The sequence below is a fragment of the Lutra lutra genome, chromosome 10 (genome assembly GCF_902655055.1).
Source record: "Lutra lutra chromosome 10, mLutLut1.2, whole genome shotgun sequence".
Taxonomy (NCBI): Eukaryota; Metazoa; Chordata; class Mammalia; order Carnivora; family Mustelidae; genus Lutra; species Lutra lutra.
In genome coordinates, this window is record NC_062287.1 from 12,195,826 (window position 1) to 12,214,077 (window position 18,252).

The window sequence follows — 18,252 nt, forward strand, 5'->3', positions numbered from 1 at the left end:
TCACTTATCAAGAAGTGGACTGTCTGGTTCCTCTCTTCTGCTACAGAAATCTGAATTGGTAGAAAACCTAGCTTCAAGTCCAGGTTTATCTACCAAGTCTCTCCATTCAGAATTTAGGCTACAACTCCAAAATACATCACAAAGTTAGGCTGTGTTGCTGCCAGTTGGTTAATGCACAGGTCATGGACTTTGGGTTGTTTAAAATCTTAATGGTTCTACCTGCTTTACCACTGAAGTTGCGTATTTCACGGACATGTCCCATCTGCGCACCCCCCAGACAGCCCAGTCAGCTCCCAGATGTTTGCTATTGGTCAGAAACATCCAACAAGTACAGTGTGGGGCTCAGCACGTGTAACTTGGTAATAGGATTTCAGCTTCAAACATGTGCCAATGGATAGAAGGCAGAACTCTCAGTCATATGGTCATTCAGTCATTCAACAAACATGGAGAGTCTGCTATGGGCCGGTGCAGGAGGCTCCCTGTGCGCACATCTTGGGCTTGGGGCAGGTCCCTCACCCATCTCCCCTGCTCTGGAGGTGGGTCGTGAGGGGGGCCTGGCGGATTCTGGGAGCAGTGGCTGCACCCTAACAGTATACTAATTGTGCTAGACAGAGCTGTTTAAATACCACCAGACAGAATATTACTCAAATTAAAATGAGGCCTTAAATGTCATTATTTGTGTCATTATTAATAGCCCCTAATTGTGTTCTCTAATCATCATGAAATTATGTTAGTATTAATATTCACGTCAAAGCTGCCTAGGGAACTTGGAAGATTTTAGAAAAAATTATACCATATGTCAGTTCCCATGAATGTGAAGCAAATGCCGGTTTTAGTGCTTTAGTTCAGGCTGAAGATGAGACAGTGCCCTCAACACCTGGGGACCACGAGAGCCCCCAGTGGCCCGGGTCCCCTGCATTCCTGCTCCCTGAGTGGCCAGCTCCTGGACACCCCCCACCCCCTGCCCCGGCCACACCCTGCAAGGTCAGTAGGTCCTGCCCTGTCCTCAAGGACGTTCTGCAGGTCTCCTGCCAGCTGCTCTGGCTACTGGGGGGGGGGGGGGGTCCGAGTCTGCTCAGACGGGAGAGTGTTTGGTGCCCGGGGAGCCGCACATCTCTTTCTCCTTGCCTGGAGTTCTCAGACCCGCCTGTGTCTAGACACCATAATAAAAACCACGTGGCAAGCCCTCCTGTCCTCACTCGCGACCCCCACCTCAGTGTGTTTTGGACTCTGCCAAGCTGTCCTTCGTGGCTCAGGGAAGTGGTGCAAAAAGAGTGGGGGATGGTTTCCCAGGGACACTTACTGTCTAATGCCACCGCGGGAGAACCTTCAAAAATGGGCTCAGAGACTCAGGATTTGAAAGTTGTATGTACGGAATGTCCGTAAAATCGGGAAACAGGTGCGTCTCTGTGTGTCCTCAAGGACATCTCGCTGCTGTCAGGAGTGAAACAGCATCATCGGTGCACGTTACCACATTTTGTGCACGACCTGTACGTTGTCCCCTGCTCCCCTTGTGGGGGCTTCTCCGGGGGGGAAACAGCGCCTCCCAGTAGGAGGACGGCGCTCCCTTTGGATGCTTTCTTTTCTCATCACAGGCACGAGGAGGGAGAGCCTCAGCCGGGGATCGCGCCTCTCCTCCCATCAGGTGGGACCCTGGTTCTGCCTCCCCCTCAGACTGACACCAGGGACGAGAGCTGTGGTGGTGATAAGGCAGGTGGTGTGGCCAATTAGACTTTCCCTCCCTGTGGGGATGTGGGGGGCGAGTGCCCTGGGACCCCTGGAGGCATCAGCCTCCTGCTGACATCACTCACCGTCTCCTCTTCATCATTTCTACAACATTCCTCTAGGCTGCCCTGCTCCATGCCTCAGTCATCCGCTAATGGAGTCCACGTGACCAAGATGTGACAGACAAATCTGGGGCAACCGCCTCACTCTCTTCCCAGAGCCCTTGGAATTCTCTGGAACGGAGAATATTCAAATGCCTTTCTTGGTGAAACAGCAGGCTTCCAACCCCCCAAATATTATGACTTGAGTTAAATATAACCCAGAGCATGAAAATAACGGCACAACACGGGGCTTGGAGAAGCCATGGAGGGAGTGGCTCACGCGCAGTCACACTCTCTGTCCCCCTGGGTGTGGCGGGCCGGCCACAGAACCCCTGGCCACTCGGGCAGAGAGCCCACAAACACACGCAGACACCTCGACGCATTCCGGGCTGGTGAGTTACGCCTGCAGCTGGGCCTTGCGGGTGTTGGTGGCTGGATATTATCTCCTTTTTTCTAAGCGGACATGGTGTGGCTTCCAGGATGGGGAGGACGCCGTCTTAGCTGTGGTGTGGAAAGGGAGACTTGTTGACTTTTAAGACTGGGGTAGGGGACCACGGTTCAAGTGGGACACCCCGCAGTGTCCCCTGGGGGCTCAGCTTGATGATGCTTATTTCCCGAGCAAGCCGGAAGATGACCTGTGCCCTCTCCTGGCCCTGGATTGCCTCTTCAGATAATCCCGAAGGAGGGGAGAGCGGGGAGATGTCCATCTGGGGCCCTGAGCTGGGTTTGCCAGCCTGCCTCGGTTTCCCCTGTAGGCACGAGCAGAAGTGTTCAGTAAGAACTCAGGGGGGCGGGGGTAGATAAGCACAAGGTCTTCTGAAAGTCAGACTCCCGGAATTCCAATCCCAGTGATTACAGTCACTGTTGGCCTAGAGCTGGATTTGAACCAGTGAGGGCTGGGCTACCAGCCAGTCACCCAGCAACATGGCCTCAGGGCCGCTCATCTCTCTGCTCTGGCGCAAACAGGAAATAGCTCAGGCCAGTCCAAGACAGCCGACAGATTGGCATCTCCTTTCGTATTACGAATGCCACGCATGTGGGAGGGTGGGCAGCATTTGTAGATGCTTCCTTTGGTCCCCGTAAGGCAAGCGGGGTGGGTATGATTACCCTCCACTTTGCAGATGAGAAAACTGAGTCTCAGCACAGGCATGAGCCAGAGGCCATAAGGTTTACGAGCCCCAGACGTGGAGTTGACCCCGAGTGTTCTGATCGCCAGGGCTGCGGTCTTATCTCGGTACCTCACTCTCCACCCGCCCCTCACCCCCACGAAAAGGCAGGGTGGGAATTCTGGGGAAAGTCAAGGCGGGCTCGCTAGGCCATGAAATCTACAAAGACAGCAGCAACAATGTTTTCTCATGCCTTTCCTCCAATCTTTTCTTTTTTTCCAGCACGCTCTCTCTCTCTCTCTCTCTCTCCCTCTCTCTCCCTCAGGCGTGCACGGGAGGAAGTCCAGAGCGATGTATGGGAAGGTGTGGGCGGAAGGTGGGGAGAAGGACTCTGTCTCGTCAGGGTCTTTGCTTTCGTGCTCTCTGGTCCCTTCCTTAAAGACGAGTCTACGGAAGGAAACCCTCTTTCTCCAGGATCTGAGAACAAAACACAAAGGCGCCTCCTCTCCCCACCGTCCCCCATCACCGAATCCCTAGATGCCGTATTTGAAAGACGGCTCGGGTGCGGGAAGGGGATTCCTACATCCCCTGGCTGGTGTGAGGGTCTTTGGCGGAGACCAGAGCCAGAAGGGGGTGCCTCCCCAGGACTCACCCCCAGAGTTGCCTGCTTGCTTCCTGCATGAGGAAGTAGACCTCACAAGCTGTTCTGGGGTGCACAGAGCACCTGACCGCCCCCCTTTTCCATCCTGAGACCCACTGTCCAGCTCTCCACCTCTGTGCCCCCTAATCCTTCCTCCACCCCCATCTCCGGTGCTACAAAGCCCCTGCTAGAAGTTGACAAAGCTGACTGGCTGCTTAATGTGCTACAGGTGTTGTTGCTAGGCAACCACCCCACTCGGTAGCTCCGACTCTGTCAGCCCAGATCAAACCCCTGGTAGCACTTAACCCCGTAACTGCTTACCGCAAATGCTAATTACCCAGGCCCACCGAACAGCAGATTTCACACCATTTATTTATTTATCAAGGATCATGGGGCTGGGTTCTCTGCACCTTTTGAGCCTCAGCCAACGCTCCTCACCACGGAGCCGTGGGTCAGGCTGCCCCAAGCAGGACGCGGGAGCCTTTTGCTTGTAAGTGTCTGTCCTCTTTCCTGGCCCCATCCGGTGGCAGTAGAATGGAGCGTTAGCCATCCCCGGACTGGATTCTCCCTCAGTCTGCCAAGTGTCTTGACTCCTCTCTGGACTCCAGGGAAGAGGTGCCCGGGCAGGTTTCTGCATTTTTGACTACTTCCAGGTTAACATGCTTCATCTAGAACCTCATAGTTATGAGCGGAAAGTTGTTTCTTTGATGTTTGTACTAAGTCGTGTAGGGGATGATCACCAATTTTGGATGATTCTTCAAAACTTGAGTGCTTCTGGGCACTCCTGTCCTCGGGCTTTGCTTCCGAAGGTGGAATAACTCCCTGTCCTTCAGCTTGACCAGGAATTACGGGAAGCTCTGGACATACGCAGACAGATCTGCATACTAGGACGTAGACCAGACTCTAGCAGAACGGATCTGTCCTGGAGTTGGGTCTGCAATCTGGACTGTGATCGCCCTGCCCGGCCCATGGTTAAGTCCTTTGCAACTACTGGTGGATTCGTGAACACAACCATGGTTTCTAATTGTTCTTTTTCTAACCCACAGAGTAGGGTTTGCAGGCACAAGGGAGACCATTGAGCACCAGGGTGAACTCCCCTCCCTTCTTCCTACCTTTCCCCCACGAGACTAAACTCTGCCTCTAAGTCACATGGTAGGAGATTGCCATGAGGCACTGATTCTCCTTCATGATGGCAAGGGGCCAAACAAGGGTAGCCCTGATTGTGAGGGGCGAGTCTCCGGCCAGCTGGGCCATAGAAGTGGAGAGTTCCACACATTCTCAAAAGGCAGCTTCTTCTGAGCACAGGGGCACCTCCCCGTGATGCCAGAGCACTGGAAGGGGTTCCAAAGGGTCCCTAACTGCTCTCCTTTTGAGCTCCAGTAAAAATCCCTTCTCTTCCTGGAAGTTGTCTAGATATTCAGGGTCAGAGGGGCAGAGAGGATTGACTTCTCTTGAGCACTTACGTTCATTAATATAGGAACAGATATTTCTACCTCGTGCCCCACTGTGATACAGATATCATGCTCATTCTGGGTAGACTGGGTCAGGCGCTGGACTAGTGCCTATATATTTAACCTTTCCTGTAGCTCTAGCATATGGATATGACCATCTCTATCCTGCATGCAGAACGTTGTGGTTCAGAGAGGGGAAATAACTTGCTTGAGTTTTCACAACAAGCAAGGAGCCCAGCTGCTACTCTGAGTCACGGATCTACTTCGAAAACCACAGGAGGTTAAGTGACTTGCCCGAGACCCCATGGCCAGGGAGTGATGGGACAAGATTTGAATTCTCATTGCTCTGACTCTAAAGCTATTTTCCTCTTTTGACCGTGACTTCACACCATTTTTAAGAGTCGCCCCTCCAGTTTCTGTGTTGGGTGGTTGGTGCCTCCCTAGAAGTGAAAAATCCATGTGGCCAGCATGGAGGAGGAGTGAGCTCTAGGGAGCAGCGCAGACTGCATCCCGAAAAGGCTGCGTCGTGAAGAAACGTCTCTTGTCCATCTCTTTCCTGTTGCCTCAGAGGGATCACATTGAAGAGAGGAAGAGAGAGAGAAAGGGGAGAGAGGAGACACCGGGAGGTGAGGGGAGAGAAGGGAGCAAGGAAGGGAGGGAGGAAGAGAAAGAGAAAGAAGTACAGAGAGAAAGATGGAGAGGAAAAGAAGGAGGGGGAGAGGAAGGGAGGAAGAGAAAGAGACGAGATGGAGGGAGACAAAGAAAGACGGGTAGGAAGTAGGAGGAGAGGAGAAGAGGGAGAAAAGAGAGACAGAGAGGGGGAAACACTCGCACATACACACGCGCAGGCTTGTTCCTGAAGCGCTGTGGCTCCCTGCTTCCCTCCAGCATCTCCAGTCAGTAATGCCTTGGCTTTGGGCTAAGCCACCATCGCCAGCTGGTGGCATTAAGAGTTGGACGTGCCAGTTCGGTCACAGGTGACAGGATTGGGAACATCATCATGGCCCTGGCTCCTTCCCAGTAGACCCAATAGGTCATGGAAAACCCCAGTTGGGGAGTCAAATGGGGGCACAAAGAGACGGCATATCCTGGGTCCCAGTTAGGAGAGGGGGGTGATGGGCTCGCCTCATGAGTTTAACACTTTCATGCAAGTGGTTTCTCCATAAAGTATTAATAATGTTCCTATAATTGATACTTCAGGGCAGTAACCTCTGACAAAATGGCCCTGATTAGCAGATAATTGAGTGTGTTGGATTGTGTCCTGAGAGAGCTGAACGCCAGGCAAGGCCCATTAGCCCATCATAATGACCCCTTTTGTCAGGTATTAGTGTCATTAAGAGCCTGCTCTCTGAAATCAGTCCCTTTATTTAACTCTTTTCCCTAATTATATGGATCATTTTACAAATCAAAGCAAATGTTTGCATACAGCCCCGGTCATGCAGTGGAGTGAGGCGCTGGAGGGACAGGCCGGGATCTCTGAGTGGAGAGTCCTCGGTGAGGAGGATATTCACGGTCACGGGGTGTTTCCTGAGGTGATGAGCCCCCGAGGAAAGCATTCTAGAAGAGGCTGGTGTCCCTTGCCGGTTCAGGGGCTTGCAGGGCTGGGGGAGAACGCCTGGCCCCCTGAACCCTGAGTATGGGGTCTTTGACACCGAGTCCAGCCACAGGGCACCCAGAAGACACAGAACACCTGGGTTGATCATTGGGTGCTGCTCACAGGTGGCTCCTGTCTAGGACAGGGAGCAGGAGCCTCTGGGAGCGGCCAGAGAGCTAAGAGCTGGCAGCCAGGTAAGCAGCTGGTGCTTCTGGGACTCCTGGGGACTTCGAGCACGATCAGCCCCCAGGCCACACACATAGAAGTTGACATAACCGGAGGCCCCAGGGACAGAAAGCTGCTTCTGACCTGTTCTCTCCAGCGCCTTCTCACTCATTAGAAAGTGCAGACGGTTTCCCTGGACGTGACTCCCACTCGCGGCCTGACACCTTCCCTGCCCTCCGAGCTCCACGCAAAGCTTCGGATCCCAGGGCTGGATCACGGCGGGTGAATCAGAAAGAGGTCTCAGAGTCTTGCCCGAATTGCTGGGAGATGAGGGACTAAGAGGCCGTTGGCAGTGCAGAGGGTATATTTTTATATATGCCAACGAGGAAGCTGAAGGGAGATCATTTATTACAGGCAGGGCCAGAGGTGGCTGAGCTGGGGGATGATTTATTTATTTGGCAAAGTGATGGGCGCATTTCCCAAGGACAGAGAAAGGTCTGCGGTGGGTCCAGGGCTGGGGTGTGTGTGTGTGTGTGGACCAGGTCTCCCCTGCCTCCCCACCATCCCCGCAAAGGCAATGCCCCCCAAGTGTGCTCCCCCTTGTTTGAATCGCAGAGCAGCCCGTGCTCCCATGGTCCGCGTCAGGCCTGCTGAATTTCCCAGCAGCGGCCCTGGGTGGAGAGCTGCCAGCCACGCCGAGACGCCGCTGGGGTTTCTGCCGAGGAAGCAGAATTTCAATGGTAGAGTGTGACATTCTCCTCTCAAAAATAATACCTTTCATTTAAGGTAGGAGAGGAGGTTTGACATCCCATGAAAATATGATTTTCAGTCCGGTTCTGCTCAGGGCAGACGTCTGCTTTAGGGCCTACGGAGCAGTTGCTGAAGCTGGGGCTGGAGAGCCCAGCGGCTGCAGGTGGCAGCGGAGGTCCTGGGGACACAGCGGTGGCGGAGGCAGAGGTGGAGAGTGGGACTGGCGGGGCGGGGTGACTTGCTTTCTGGCTGCAGCTCCCTTGGGGGGCCAGTTCTGCAGGAACTCCAAGGAAAGCGGCTCCCAGGAAAGACGTACATACCTACCTCGCCAACCCGAGTACGGACTGCGAGTAGAGGGACACGATGTGTGTTGCAACAAATACAGTAACAACTGTTCTATGGGATGGCAGTTTCTAAGGATGAGCTTAGGACTCTACGGTTGTCCGCGGACATGTCTTAAACATTATACCGCCTAGGCCCTGACCCAGGGGCTGGTGTACCTAGATGAACGGGCCATGGAACCTGTCTTCAAGTCGCTCACGGCGTCCTGTGTGTGTGTGTTGGTGGTGGGGGGTAGTGGAGGGACATATGCACAGATTCTTTAACAGACACACGGGCTGGGTGTTATGGGAAAGCACAGCAGGAGAAAGAGCTGGCAGCTTCTGGCTGGGAGGGAAGGAGAAGGCTTTTCTGAAGGTGTAATACTAAAGCTAAGATTTTCGAGTTTGTCAGATAAAAAAAAAAAAAAAAAAGCTAAAACATCACAACAAAGAACAGCTACATTTATCAGGGATTCTAGTATAATAATCATAATACCTAATCTTATGGAGCAATTACTGTATGCCAAAACACTTTGCATAATTTATCTCATTTAATCCTTACAGCAACCCTGTGATAGGTATTCTTGATACCCCCACTTTACAGCGGAGGAAAGGTAGATTTTGAGGGAATTTGTGGAGATTAAATACTCTGCTGGGACCACACAAGTCTGTTAAGTGGTGGGAATCAAAGCTGAACCCAGACTTCTGAAGTCAGAGCGTGCGCTCCTTCTCAGGCATCAGCCCGACTTCCCACGCACTGTCCACATGTAACCTGTTTAATCCTTGCAACAACCCAGAGAGGCGGGCCTCCTTCTCCTCATTTTCAGGAGAGAACATTGGGAGTGCAGGAGAGTTAGAGATCCACCGCGTGAAGAGGTAACAGAGTCAGAGTGTATTGGGGAACTTCCAGAGGTAACTTGTGATTTCCTATAGATCCCCGTTCCGATAACCCTGGCTCTTTGGAACAATGGCTCTAAGTCTCCGCCATCCTTGTGGTTCAAACATGAAGTTTGGGGTGAGAGATGGAAGGATGTGACCTTGGCGGTAGGCAGAAAAAGGGTCCCCTAAGGCTAGTCCCTGGCCAGTCTGCATATGCTAGGTTACACGGCAAAAGGGTTGCATGTGGAATTAAGGCTGCTGATCAGTTGACCTTGAGATGAGAGATGACCTTGGTTTGTCTAGATGGGCCTGGGGAAATCACCAGGGTCTTCATAAGTGGAAAGCAGAGGCAGAAGAGAAGGAACTAGAGAGAAGGCATGAGAGAAAGACTCCACTGATGTCACAGGCTATGAGGATGGGGACATGAGGCCATGGACCAAACAGTGCAAGTGGCCGCTAGGAGATAGAGAAGGCTAGGAGATAGATTCTGCCCTCAAGCTTCCAGCAAACAATGCAACTTGGCCACCATCTTGATTTTAGCACAGAGACTCCTTTTTGGACTTCTGAACTCAGAACAATGAGATAATAAATTTGTGTTGCTTTAAGCCTCTACGTTTGTGGCAACTGGTTTTCACAGCCACGGAGTTGGAAAGCAGAATGGGTCAGCCTGGGGAAGGCCCTGCACGCTGGACTCTGGAGTTCAGTTGATGAATCCATTTTAAAGAATGAATAAGGAGACCTTGACTCTGCTGAGTCTGTCTGGGACCCAGAATGGTTCAGCCTTAGGAGATGCTACCCAAGTGCCCTCAAGAGAAGGCACAGCCGGTCTGTTCCAGGCTGCCAAGATTGTATGTTCTTTGGAGAACAAACCTGGAAACAGAAGGTCTTTGTCACTTGGTCGTAATCATACTGGCAGGGAGCCAGGGATTGGGGGCATGGTACACCGGTTCTTCTGCGGGCAGAAGCTGCTCATCATGGAAGCCATATGGGCCAAGAGGTTATCTTCTCATTGGACTTAAGAATTTTTTTTTAAAGATTTTATTTATTTATTTGACAGAGAGAGATCACAAGTAGACGGAGAGGCAGGCAGAGAGAGAGAGAGAGAGGGAAGCAGGCTTCCCGCTGAGCAGAGAGCCCGATGTGGGACTCGATCCCAGGACCCTGAGATCATGACCTGAGCCGAAGGCAGCGGCTTAACCCACTGAGCCACCCAGGCGCCCGGACTTAACAATTTTTGACTGGTGACTTATTTTACACCAGATACTGTGTGTGGGAGAGACAATGGTGAGCAAGCAAATATCCCACCATAGTTGTCATGGAGCTTATGGTTCTGTGGGAGTCAGATATCCAACAAAAATTCCCAAATAGATATATAGTTATAAATTGCCATGAGCGCTGTAAAATAGAAGAGTAAGGTGTGATGGGAACATACACAAGAGGGCCTTGTTTCTATTGGGAGTTTCATGAATGGTCTCTTGGGAGGTGACACTGAGCCAGAGAGTCGTGTATAAGAAGGACTTTGTGGGGTGAAGAGTATGAAATGAGCATCTCAGGGAGAGGGAACGGCGTGTTTGAAAGCCTGCATCTGGTAAGAGTAAGCACAGCCAAGGACCTCCCAGAAGACGTGTGTGGCTGGAACACAGTGCATGAGGGGACGAATGGCACAGATTGTTGCTGGAGAGGCAAGGTTGTGGTGAGCATTTTTGTGGCCCCTTTTGTGGCCCCTTTCAGGACTTTGGACACAACCCTGCGCAAGGTGGACAACCACTGAGCCGGTAAAGGAGTGGCGTGATCTGATCTGCGCTTTGGAGAATGTTCTAGAAGGTGATAAGAGGCAATCTGGAGAGCAGGAAGGAGGCAGTGGCAGTAGTCTAGGCAAGAGATGATGGTGTCTTTGACAAGAGTGACAGGGCTAGCACTAGCTGGGCAGATCTGACATTATTTTGAAGATAGACTCATTTAGACGTGGTGATGGGTTGAATATGGAAGTAGGGGGAGGAGGCAGGAAAAATTCCCAGGTTTCTGGCAGAAGTGGCTCAATGGAAGGAAGTAGAACTTGTTGAAATGGGACAGGTTGAGGGAGGGGAGAGGTTGTGATGGGGGGGAACTCCAAGGGTTTTGTTTTGAATATTTTAAATTTCAGAAGTTGTTGATACCTCTTGAAAAATGTCAAGGAAGCAGTTACACCAACAAGGTGGGATTTCGGCAATGAGGCTGAGGTCTGGGCTGAAGACATCCATTTGGAAAGTCGCTAAAGCCGTGGGAATGGGTGAGTATGAAATGACACGGGATGAGGCTGGAGAAGCTCCCACATTTCAAGTTTGTTCTTGTCTGTATGGCTTATCCCAGCAGACCTGCCATTCGCTCTCTGGTATTTCTCTCCCCTCTTGTAGTTAAGAGGGGCCATAACACTCGGTCTGTAAAAACGACAAGGGAAGGCCCATGTATGATTTTTCTGCCTTTCCGTTTCCTTCTTGCAGCTACAAGATGGTGGGGCCTTTATGGCCTGGGTCTCTGAGAGACTACGTGCGGCCCTTTCCCTGTTGAGATGTCTTGGATACAGAGCACAGGATGGAAATAATAGCTTGTTATTGAAGCTTCTGAGATCTTGGTTTGTTTATTATTGCTGTGTGGTCTTTCCTACCCTTATTAATACAGTCAGGTAAATAGACAGCATAATATAGTGATCGGCGGCATAGATCATGACCCAAAATGTCTGTTTGACTCTCGTCTCTCGCTCAGATTTCTAGCTCAGTGAGCTAGGGGAAAGTTGTTCTACGGGTCTTTATGTTCTCATCCAGCAAGGGAGAAAAATAGCATCTGTATCGTAGGACTGTTTTGAGAATGAAAATAGTTAAAAATATAATGCGCTTAGAACTGGATAAATAACGAGGAGCCCATAATGGTCATTCAGCAAGGAGGAGGCTGCAAAAAAACACGGCAATGGAATTAGGGAAAATGTGGACCAGGCCCCAGAGAATGTGACCTCACACAAAGCAGAGGGAGAATGTGTTGGGAAGGAGGGAGGGGCTGACTGGTAGACGCGGTGGAGATGCCAGAGAGGGTGTATGAGATTTAGTGACCTGGAGGTCACTGGTGGTCTTAGCAAAAGCAGTTTCAATGACATGTAGGGTGTGTGGTGGGCAGGTGGGCCGTGGCAGACACAGTGGAATGGGCTAATGTAAAAAAATGGGAAAAGCATCTGTATACAAGCCTTTGGGGGCAGCTTGGTCAGGAAGGGACTAAATGGAGAGATGGGGGGTAGAGGTGGGTGTGGGGCCTATGGAGATTTTGATTTTAAGATGGGGGATTCTAGAGCATAGTCAAATGATGGTCAAGTCCAGGCAGAGAGGGGAAGTTGAAAATTTGAGAGCAAGAGGACAGAGTCAATGCAATGGACCCTTGAAGTTGTCTTGAGGCAGTGGGATCAGCAACACAGGTAAGAGGACTGGCCTCTCCCTCCCCTGGGATGGGAGGTAGGAGGAGAGGATGGGCACAGGTGCAGAGAAGGGGTGGGGTTTGGAGGCAGAAAGAGGGGCAGGGCTCTTCTGTAAAGCGTGGATGTGCGCTGAATGGGAATGCATGCTCCTGTCCTGCTTATGTGGTGGGGGTAAGGTTCTGACTGAGGAGAAATGGGGAGTGGTCCTCAGAAGGGAGGTAGAATGAGAGCTCTGCTACCCATGGAGGGTGGGCCCCTCTTGGAGGTGCTTTGCCAGAAATCTGGGTCTGAACCTTTTCCATTAACTCAAACCCGAGATCCTTCTGTCCTGTAGGAAGAGCTAGAACATGGTTCTCTGATAGGACAGCGTTCAGCCTGGGGATCTTCAGTGTTGTTTCCCATTGTCGTTCCACACAAGCTCTCCTTCCCCATCAAAGGGTTTTGTGCAGTGTCTCCTGAGCACTTTCTGGGTCTTTTTGACCAGACCTCCTGGCTCATGGGATATTACCCACCTGTGACGTCTTCTGCACCCATCTCCTCTCAACTAAACCCAAATCCCTCTAAGCTAAACTCAAGCACCTGAATTGGGTGATGCCTTTCCATCCCTCTGTCCCATAGTAACCCCCATCTCCCCCCACCCTGCCATTTTTATATAGCACCTGGTGTAAACCTCCTCCAGTTTGAGTAACACAGTCTTGGGCATCACACCCAGGGTCATGTGCTGCGCTCCCCACGAGCACGTGCCCTGGAGTGTTCCGTTCACACCCGAGTAGCCACTGCCATGCCCCGGATGTGTCTCCTCAAAGAAGTTCGGAGGGCAAGAAGGAGGACGAAGACTCACACACCCGTGAGCCTTCTGTGGGGGCTCTTCCATAATAGATGTTCACTAAACACTGCTTGGTAGATTTGCGGCAGTCAGTAGATATGAGAAAAGCTCAAAGGCGAGACTGCCAAGGCTTCTCCTGGATTTGTTCTCTAAATGGCAGCATTTTCCTTAAGCTCCGAGCCTGGATTGCAACATCTTCTATCTGAGAGAGAAATCAACTCCATCCAGCCCTCCCCCCAACCCCGAGGAGTGGGCCAGGAGGGGATTCCCATCTGCAGGATCCGAGCTGACCTTGGGCAGAAAGGCCTGATCTGATGGGATAGGGGATCAGTGCAAATAGGTTCTAGTATGTTGGTTGGGGCTTGCTAATTGCGGGCAAAGAATGGGACCTGGCAGGCAGATCAAGGCAGAGAAGGAACGTGCTTGTGCAGAGTCTGCGGCAGGACGTGGGTCCCCTCAGCTGTCCTGCTGACATCTTGTCCCCTCCTCTGGTTGCCAATCCGAGATGCTCCCTAGGAGCGCTGTGTGGGTGTGCAGTTCAAAATAACAGTGAATGTGTCTTGGGTTTGTTCAGCTTTGAATGTGGCGCCCTGGAAATATGTAGCCAGTGTGCCCACCTGGCGCTCGTCTGGGGCCCAGAGTCCTCTCCAGCTGAATAAGTCGACGCAAGTGAGCTGGGGGGAGCCAGCTCTCCTGTAGCTCCGCTCTCACCTTCAGAGACCCTCAAGGTCACCCGGTGCCAGCTGCACTATGGGAGACAGGCTAATGCTGGGGATGAAACCAAGTCAGGCAAGAGCCAGAACACCAACGGAGAGACCTAAACCGTCACCCTCTCCTTGGCTTCAACGTCTGCCCCCGCCACTTCCTTCCTTCTCCTCCTTCATGACCCAGAGCATGATTCTCCGGAAGTGGAGTCCTGGTGGAAGCGAAGTAGGTGTGGTTCCCGCAAGGGAAGAGGTCCTCCAGGGGGAGGAGAAAGAGGAAGAAGGCACAGAGTAGGGGCTCAAGGACTTTGCTGACAGGGACTGAAGAAGGCGCAGGCTTTGGGCTCCAATGCTCCAACGGCTTGCCTTCTGGAAGAATTTCTTTAAGGAAGGAGCCAAAGGAATCGCTGATCGGGAATTACAAACCCACCCTGTCAGTTCTTTCGAAGAGAATTTCTCCAACCGAGAGCCCACTTCGAGTGCGAAGGGTGAGCTCAGCGAGGTTACTGGCCCTGTCTCTCCCTGGCCCATTCCCCCTCTGCCAGCTACACAGCCCGCCTCACCGGGAGGTCACCTTCCTGCCCCACATGCTCCTCACCCCCGCGTGTCCCCCCGGTAGGTCAGCAGGCTGTCTCTCATAGTTTAGTCTGTTTCAGCTAACGGGCTGTGGACAGGCAGGGCCCCTGCCTCCCGGGAAGACTGCTGTGTCCACAGCGAAGCTGCCTCCGTCCTCCTCGAGGGGTCCTGAATGCATGGATTAGAGTCAGCTCTGGGGACAGTGGGGACCGTCCAGGGTGTGGCTGATAGGGAACCCCTCAGATTGGGGATGAGGAAGAAAAGTGTGTTTGAATCACAGACGGAACTGCTTATGTTCCTGTCCTTCAGGATCCCTCACATACGGGAGAGGAGCAGAGAATTCTGAACTCATCTTTCCTGAGGGGGTGCTCCCGGTGAGCCAGCTCCCCAAGTCTGAGAACCACAGCTCATCCGAAGCTTGGAATTCGACTGTCCCAACAGCGAGGAGCCTTGGGGTAGGTTGGGGGATTTCTCAGGGGATGTAGTGCTCGTGCTTTTCCCTGATTCTCCATCCCTGCCCATCTGGGAGCCTGAAATGTGTTTGGACAATGGGTATTCTTCGTTTGTGATGATAAGGGGTGATTTGTGGGTACCCTGACCTTGCCTCCTCCATCAGTGGCCCGAAGAACAAAGAAGACAGCAGAGAAGAGAGGAGGGGAGATAGGTGTGTCGGAGTGAGGCCAGGAGTGCCTGTTTTCTCTGTTCCTCCCACAAATGACCTCATTCATTATGGAAAAGGTTTAACTGATACGGAGTCATAACGTGCAAGAAGAAGAAACAGCCCAATCGATACTCTCTGGGGCACCTGGGGGTGCGGGTGGTGGAGTGCAGGGGGTGGGAGGGTGGGGAGGAAGCAGGGAGGAAGGAGAGAGGGCATTTAGAAAACGATCTGGCTTCAGCAGTGCCGCTGGAGCATCTGTGCTTCTGTTAACCATGGAACATGCGCGTCTAATCCCAATTAACTTCTGCCACCATCTTTAATCTCCGCTTCTCTGTGCACGCCAGTGACAAGACGTTAGCTGCAGGCAGAGAGGCTGGGAAGACCTCACATCAGCGAGGTGGGAAGAACCAGATGGGCCCCGCCTGCCGGGGTACTGGTGGTGGGCGCGGAACAGGCAGAAGCAGTAGTTGGGTCATTACCCGAGGTCTTGGCCAGGCCTCCAGCTCTTCGTGACTCAAGCGTATCCAGGGATCTGGGGAGAATCGTTGGCCTTTGTCCTCAGGCCGTGTGTAGGGACTCTGTTAACATTTCTGTAAGTGGAAGCTCCTTACAGGCGCTGTTTATGTACCAGAAAGCCATAACAGGATTGAATCTTAATGAGCTGCCTGTGAAGGCCAACATCCGAGCTTGGGTGACGTCCAAGGGCTGCTTCTCTGGGCCTCAGTTTCCTGGGCCAAGCAAAGAAAGAATGATGGGAGACGATCCACATCGATATGGTCGTCACTGGTGCCATGTGGCCATTCGAATTCGAATGAACTGAAATTAAATTAAATTAAAAATTCAGCTCCTCCGTCACATGAGCCACGTTTCCAATGCTCCATAACCACACATGGCTGGGGCTGCTGTGTCAGAGAACGTGGATGTGGAACATCTCCGGAACATCTCCTTCACTGTAGACGTTACTGTTGGACAGCATTCATCTCTAAGGCGGCTTCCTCTCGGGCCATCGCGTGAACTCTGTGATCTGCTGTTATCAAGAGACCTGCAGAATTGCGATACACAGTGCGTGGGCCCACAGGCACGGAGCACACACACATCACTCTCTTCCGTCAGGACAGCGTCAAGAAAGCGGGTGGCTTGGCTCAAGAACAGCTGCCTAACCGGGCGTTGCTTCTGACTTCTCATGAAACGTTAGGGACTTCTTGTGACTATGTATTGTATACACATTTCCTGCATGCCCACTACGTGCTAGGCATTGTTCAGAGCACAAGTGGAGTACAGAGTTTGGGGAGGATCCATTCGTATATACAGTTCCTTTGCCGTGAGAGGAGGCACCATCACTGTGAGCATCCGCAAGCCCCTCTGGTGCCTACTTGCTCGATGGGCACAGAGAGCTCTGCAGAGGTGGCCTTGCCCTTGAAGGGCTGGCATTGCCCAATCGACTCTCTGACTGGATAAGTACTTGATAGGAAGGCTGCAAAGAGGTAATGGTTGTGTTATGTGGTAAGTACTCAGCTAGAAGCATGGACAGTGTGTCGTGGGGGCATAGGAGAGGAAGACACTCTTTTCTGGGCCTCAGTTTCCCCGAGTGAATGGAAGGGGAGGGCCCCTTGACCTCCGAGGCTTCCTCATCGCTAAGACATCCTCTTTTGGGAGTCCCACTGTCTGAGCGCTCTTTAGAGGACAAGGCTTTCTCCGTGCCAATTTCGGGTTGCACAGGCTTTTCTGTATCTCCCCACGGCGCTGCCCTTTACTTTTTTTAAATCCTGAGGAGGCCTGGAGGCACCTTCCCTCCCCGGTACCCCTCCCTCCTCCCAGGTTGCACAACCCCAGCCTACTTCTTGTCATATTTCCTACTGGATCGGGTGTTTAATTAAAATCATAATTAAAATTGATCTCCTCATTAACATGCACCTGCTCTGCCTCTCACATCCTTGCGTTCCATTATCCACTGAAGATGTCAGGACTGACAGGCGAGTGCCAGACCCCAGGCCAGCCCTGCCTGATGGGGTTGGCCGATGACAACATCTGGACAGAGAGGACTTTGGTGGGGAAGCTGCATCTGCAGCAGATCAACACACAATTAGCACCAGGTGGGCCCTCTGGGGAGAGGCCGGGCTGTGTGATGGCCTGCAGGCAGCTGGCTAGATCGAGCAGTCCTCCGGGAAGGACACCGCCCATGTGCACTTTCCTAGGCCCCCACCCACGTGCACGCACCCACCTGTGCCCCTGCAAGGGTGATCTGTGATGAGCCAACAAACCCTTACCTGGGAGAATCTGGGGGTTGAAAGCAGAGGGGGTCCCTCACTTCCCTGGGCTGAGACCTGACCGTGACTGCCAGGAGCCTCTAGCAGGGCTGAATTCCGGCTGCTGTCGGGGCTTGGGATGTCTCTGGCACCTACAGAACCTGGCATAGAGTATGTACTCGCTTTACTTACTGAACACTTGTTCAATGAATACCTTTCAGTCCCAGAAATCACTAAATGAAATAAGATTCTTCCACAAGGGGGGTGTGGATAGGGATGTGATGTGAAACGTGATATCCCGTGTGCCATACCTTTTAGCAGATCCTGTTGGAGTTCTTTATTAGAAGGCTAGGTCAGGGGCGCCTGGGTCGTTCAGTCAGTTAAGCATCTGCCTTTGGCTCAGGTCATGATCCCAGGGTCCAGGGATCGAGCCCTGCATGGGGCTGCCTGCTCAGTGGGGAGCCTGCTTCTCTCCCTCTCCCTCTGTTCTCTCTCTCTCAAATGAATAAATAAAAATCTTTAAAAATAACAACAACAATAATAATAATAATAAAAGAAGTTTAGGTCAAACCAACCTCACATCAAAGGGAGTTTTGCATGGGAACAGGAATTTAGTATATGGGGTCAGACCTCATTCCCCACATCCCAGAGCTCTACCTCTCACCGGCTATATGGCCCTGGGCCGTCTACCTCTCTCAGCCTCAGTTTGCAAATATATGAAATGGGACTCATAATGCCTGCCCAGTAGGGTGGTCACAGGGAGGAAATGAGGTCAACAGTTGTGGTCACTGACGATTCTGTCTCTTGTTCTTCTTCCCTTGTTATTCTAAATTGTAATGTCCCGATTGTAATGTCCTGCCTGTGACAGCACCAGGACTTACGTCGTCTGTTGTGGTAAGAACAGTGTGTCCGTCTGTCGAGCATTTTCTGCATATGATAATGAACTTGGGTGTGGGGAGGCTCAGCGATCCCGACCCCCCGGAAGAGGGCCAGGGTCCCAGGGGGAAGGTGAGCCCTCAGTGAGGAGGACAGCTCTCGCTCGTGGCCGTGGCCATAGCCGCCCTGAGCT

The 18,252-nt window shown here is 52.2% G+C and overlaps 1 long non-coding RNA gene across 1 annotated transcript; it reads left to right on the forward strand.

Annotated features, from left to right (window-relative positions):
* The first annotated feature begins 1,970 nt into the window (after nt 1–1,970).
* On the forward strand, nt 1,971–17,571 carry LOC125079581 (uncharacterized). The gene is made up of 4 exons (XR_007121146.1): nt 1,971–2,218; nt 10,875–11,000; nt 14,586–14,731; nt 15,282–17,571. It is a non-coding gene; the product is annotated as an uncharacterized LOC125079581 (long non-coding RNA).
* Nucleotides 17,572–18,252: the final 681 nt, after the last annotated feature.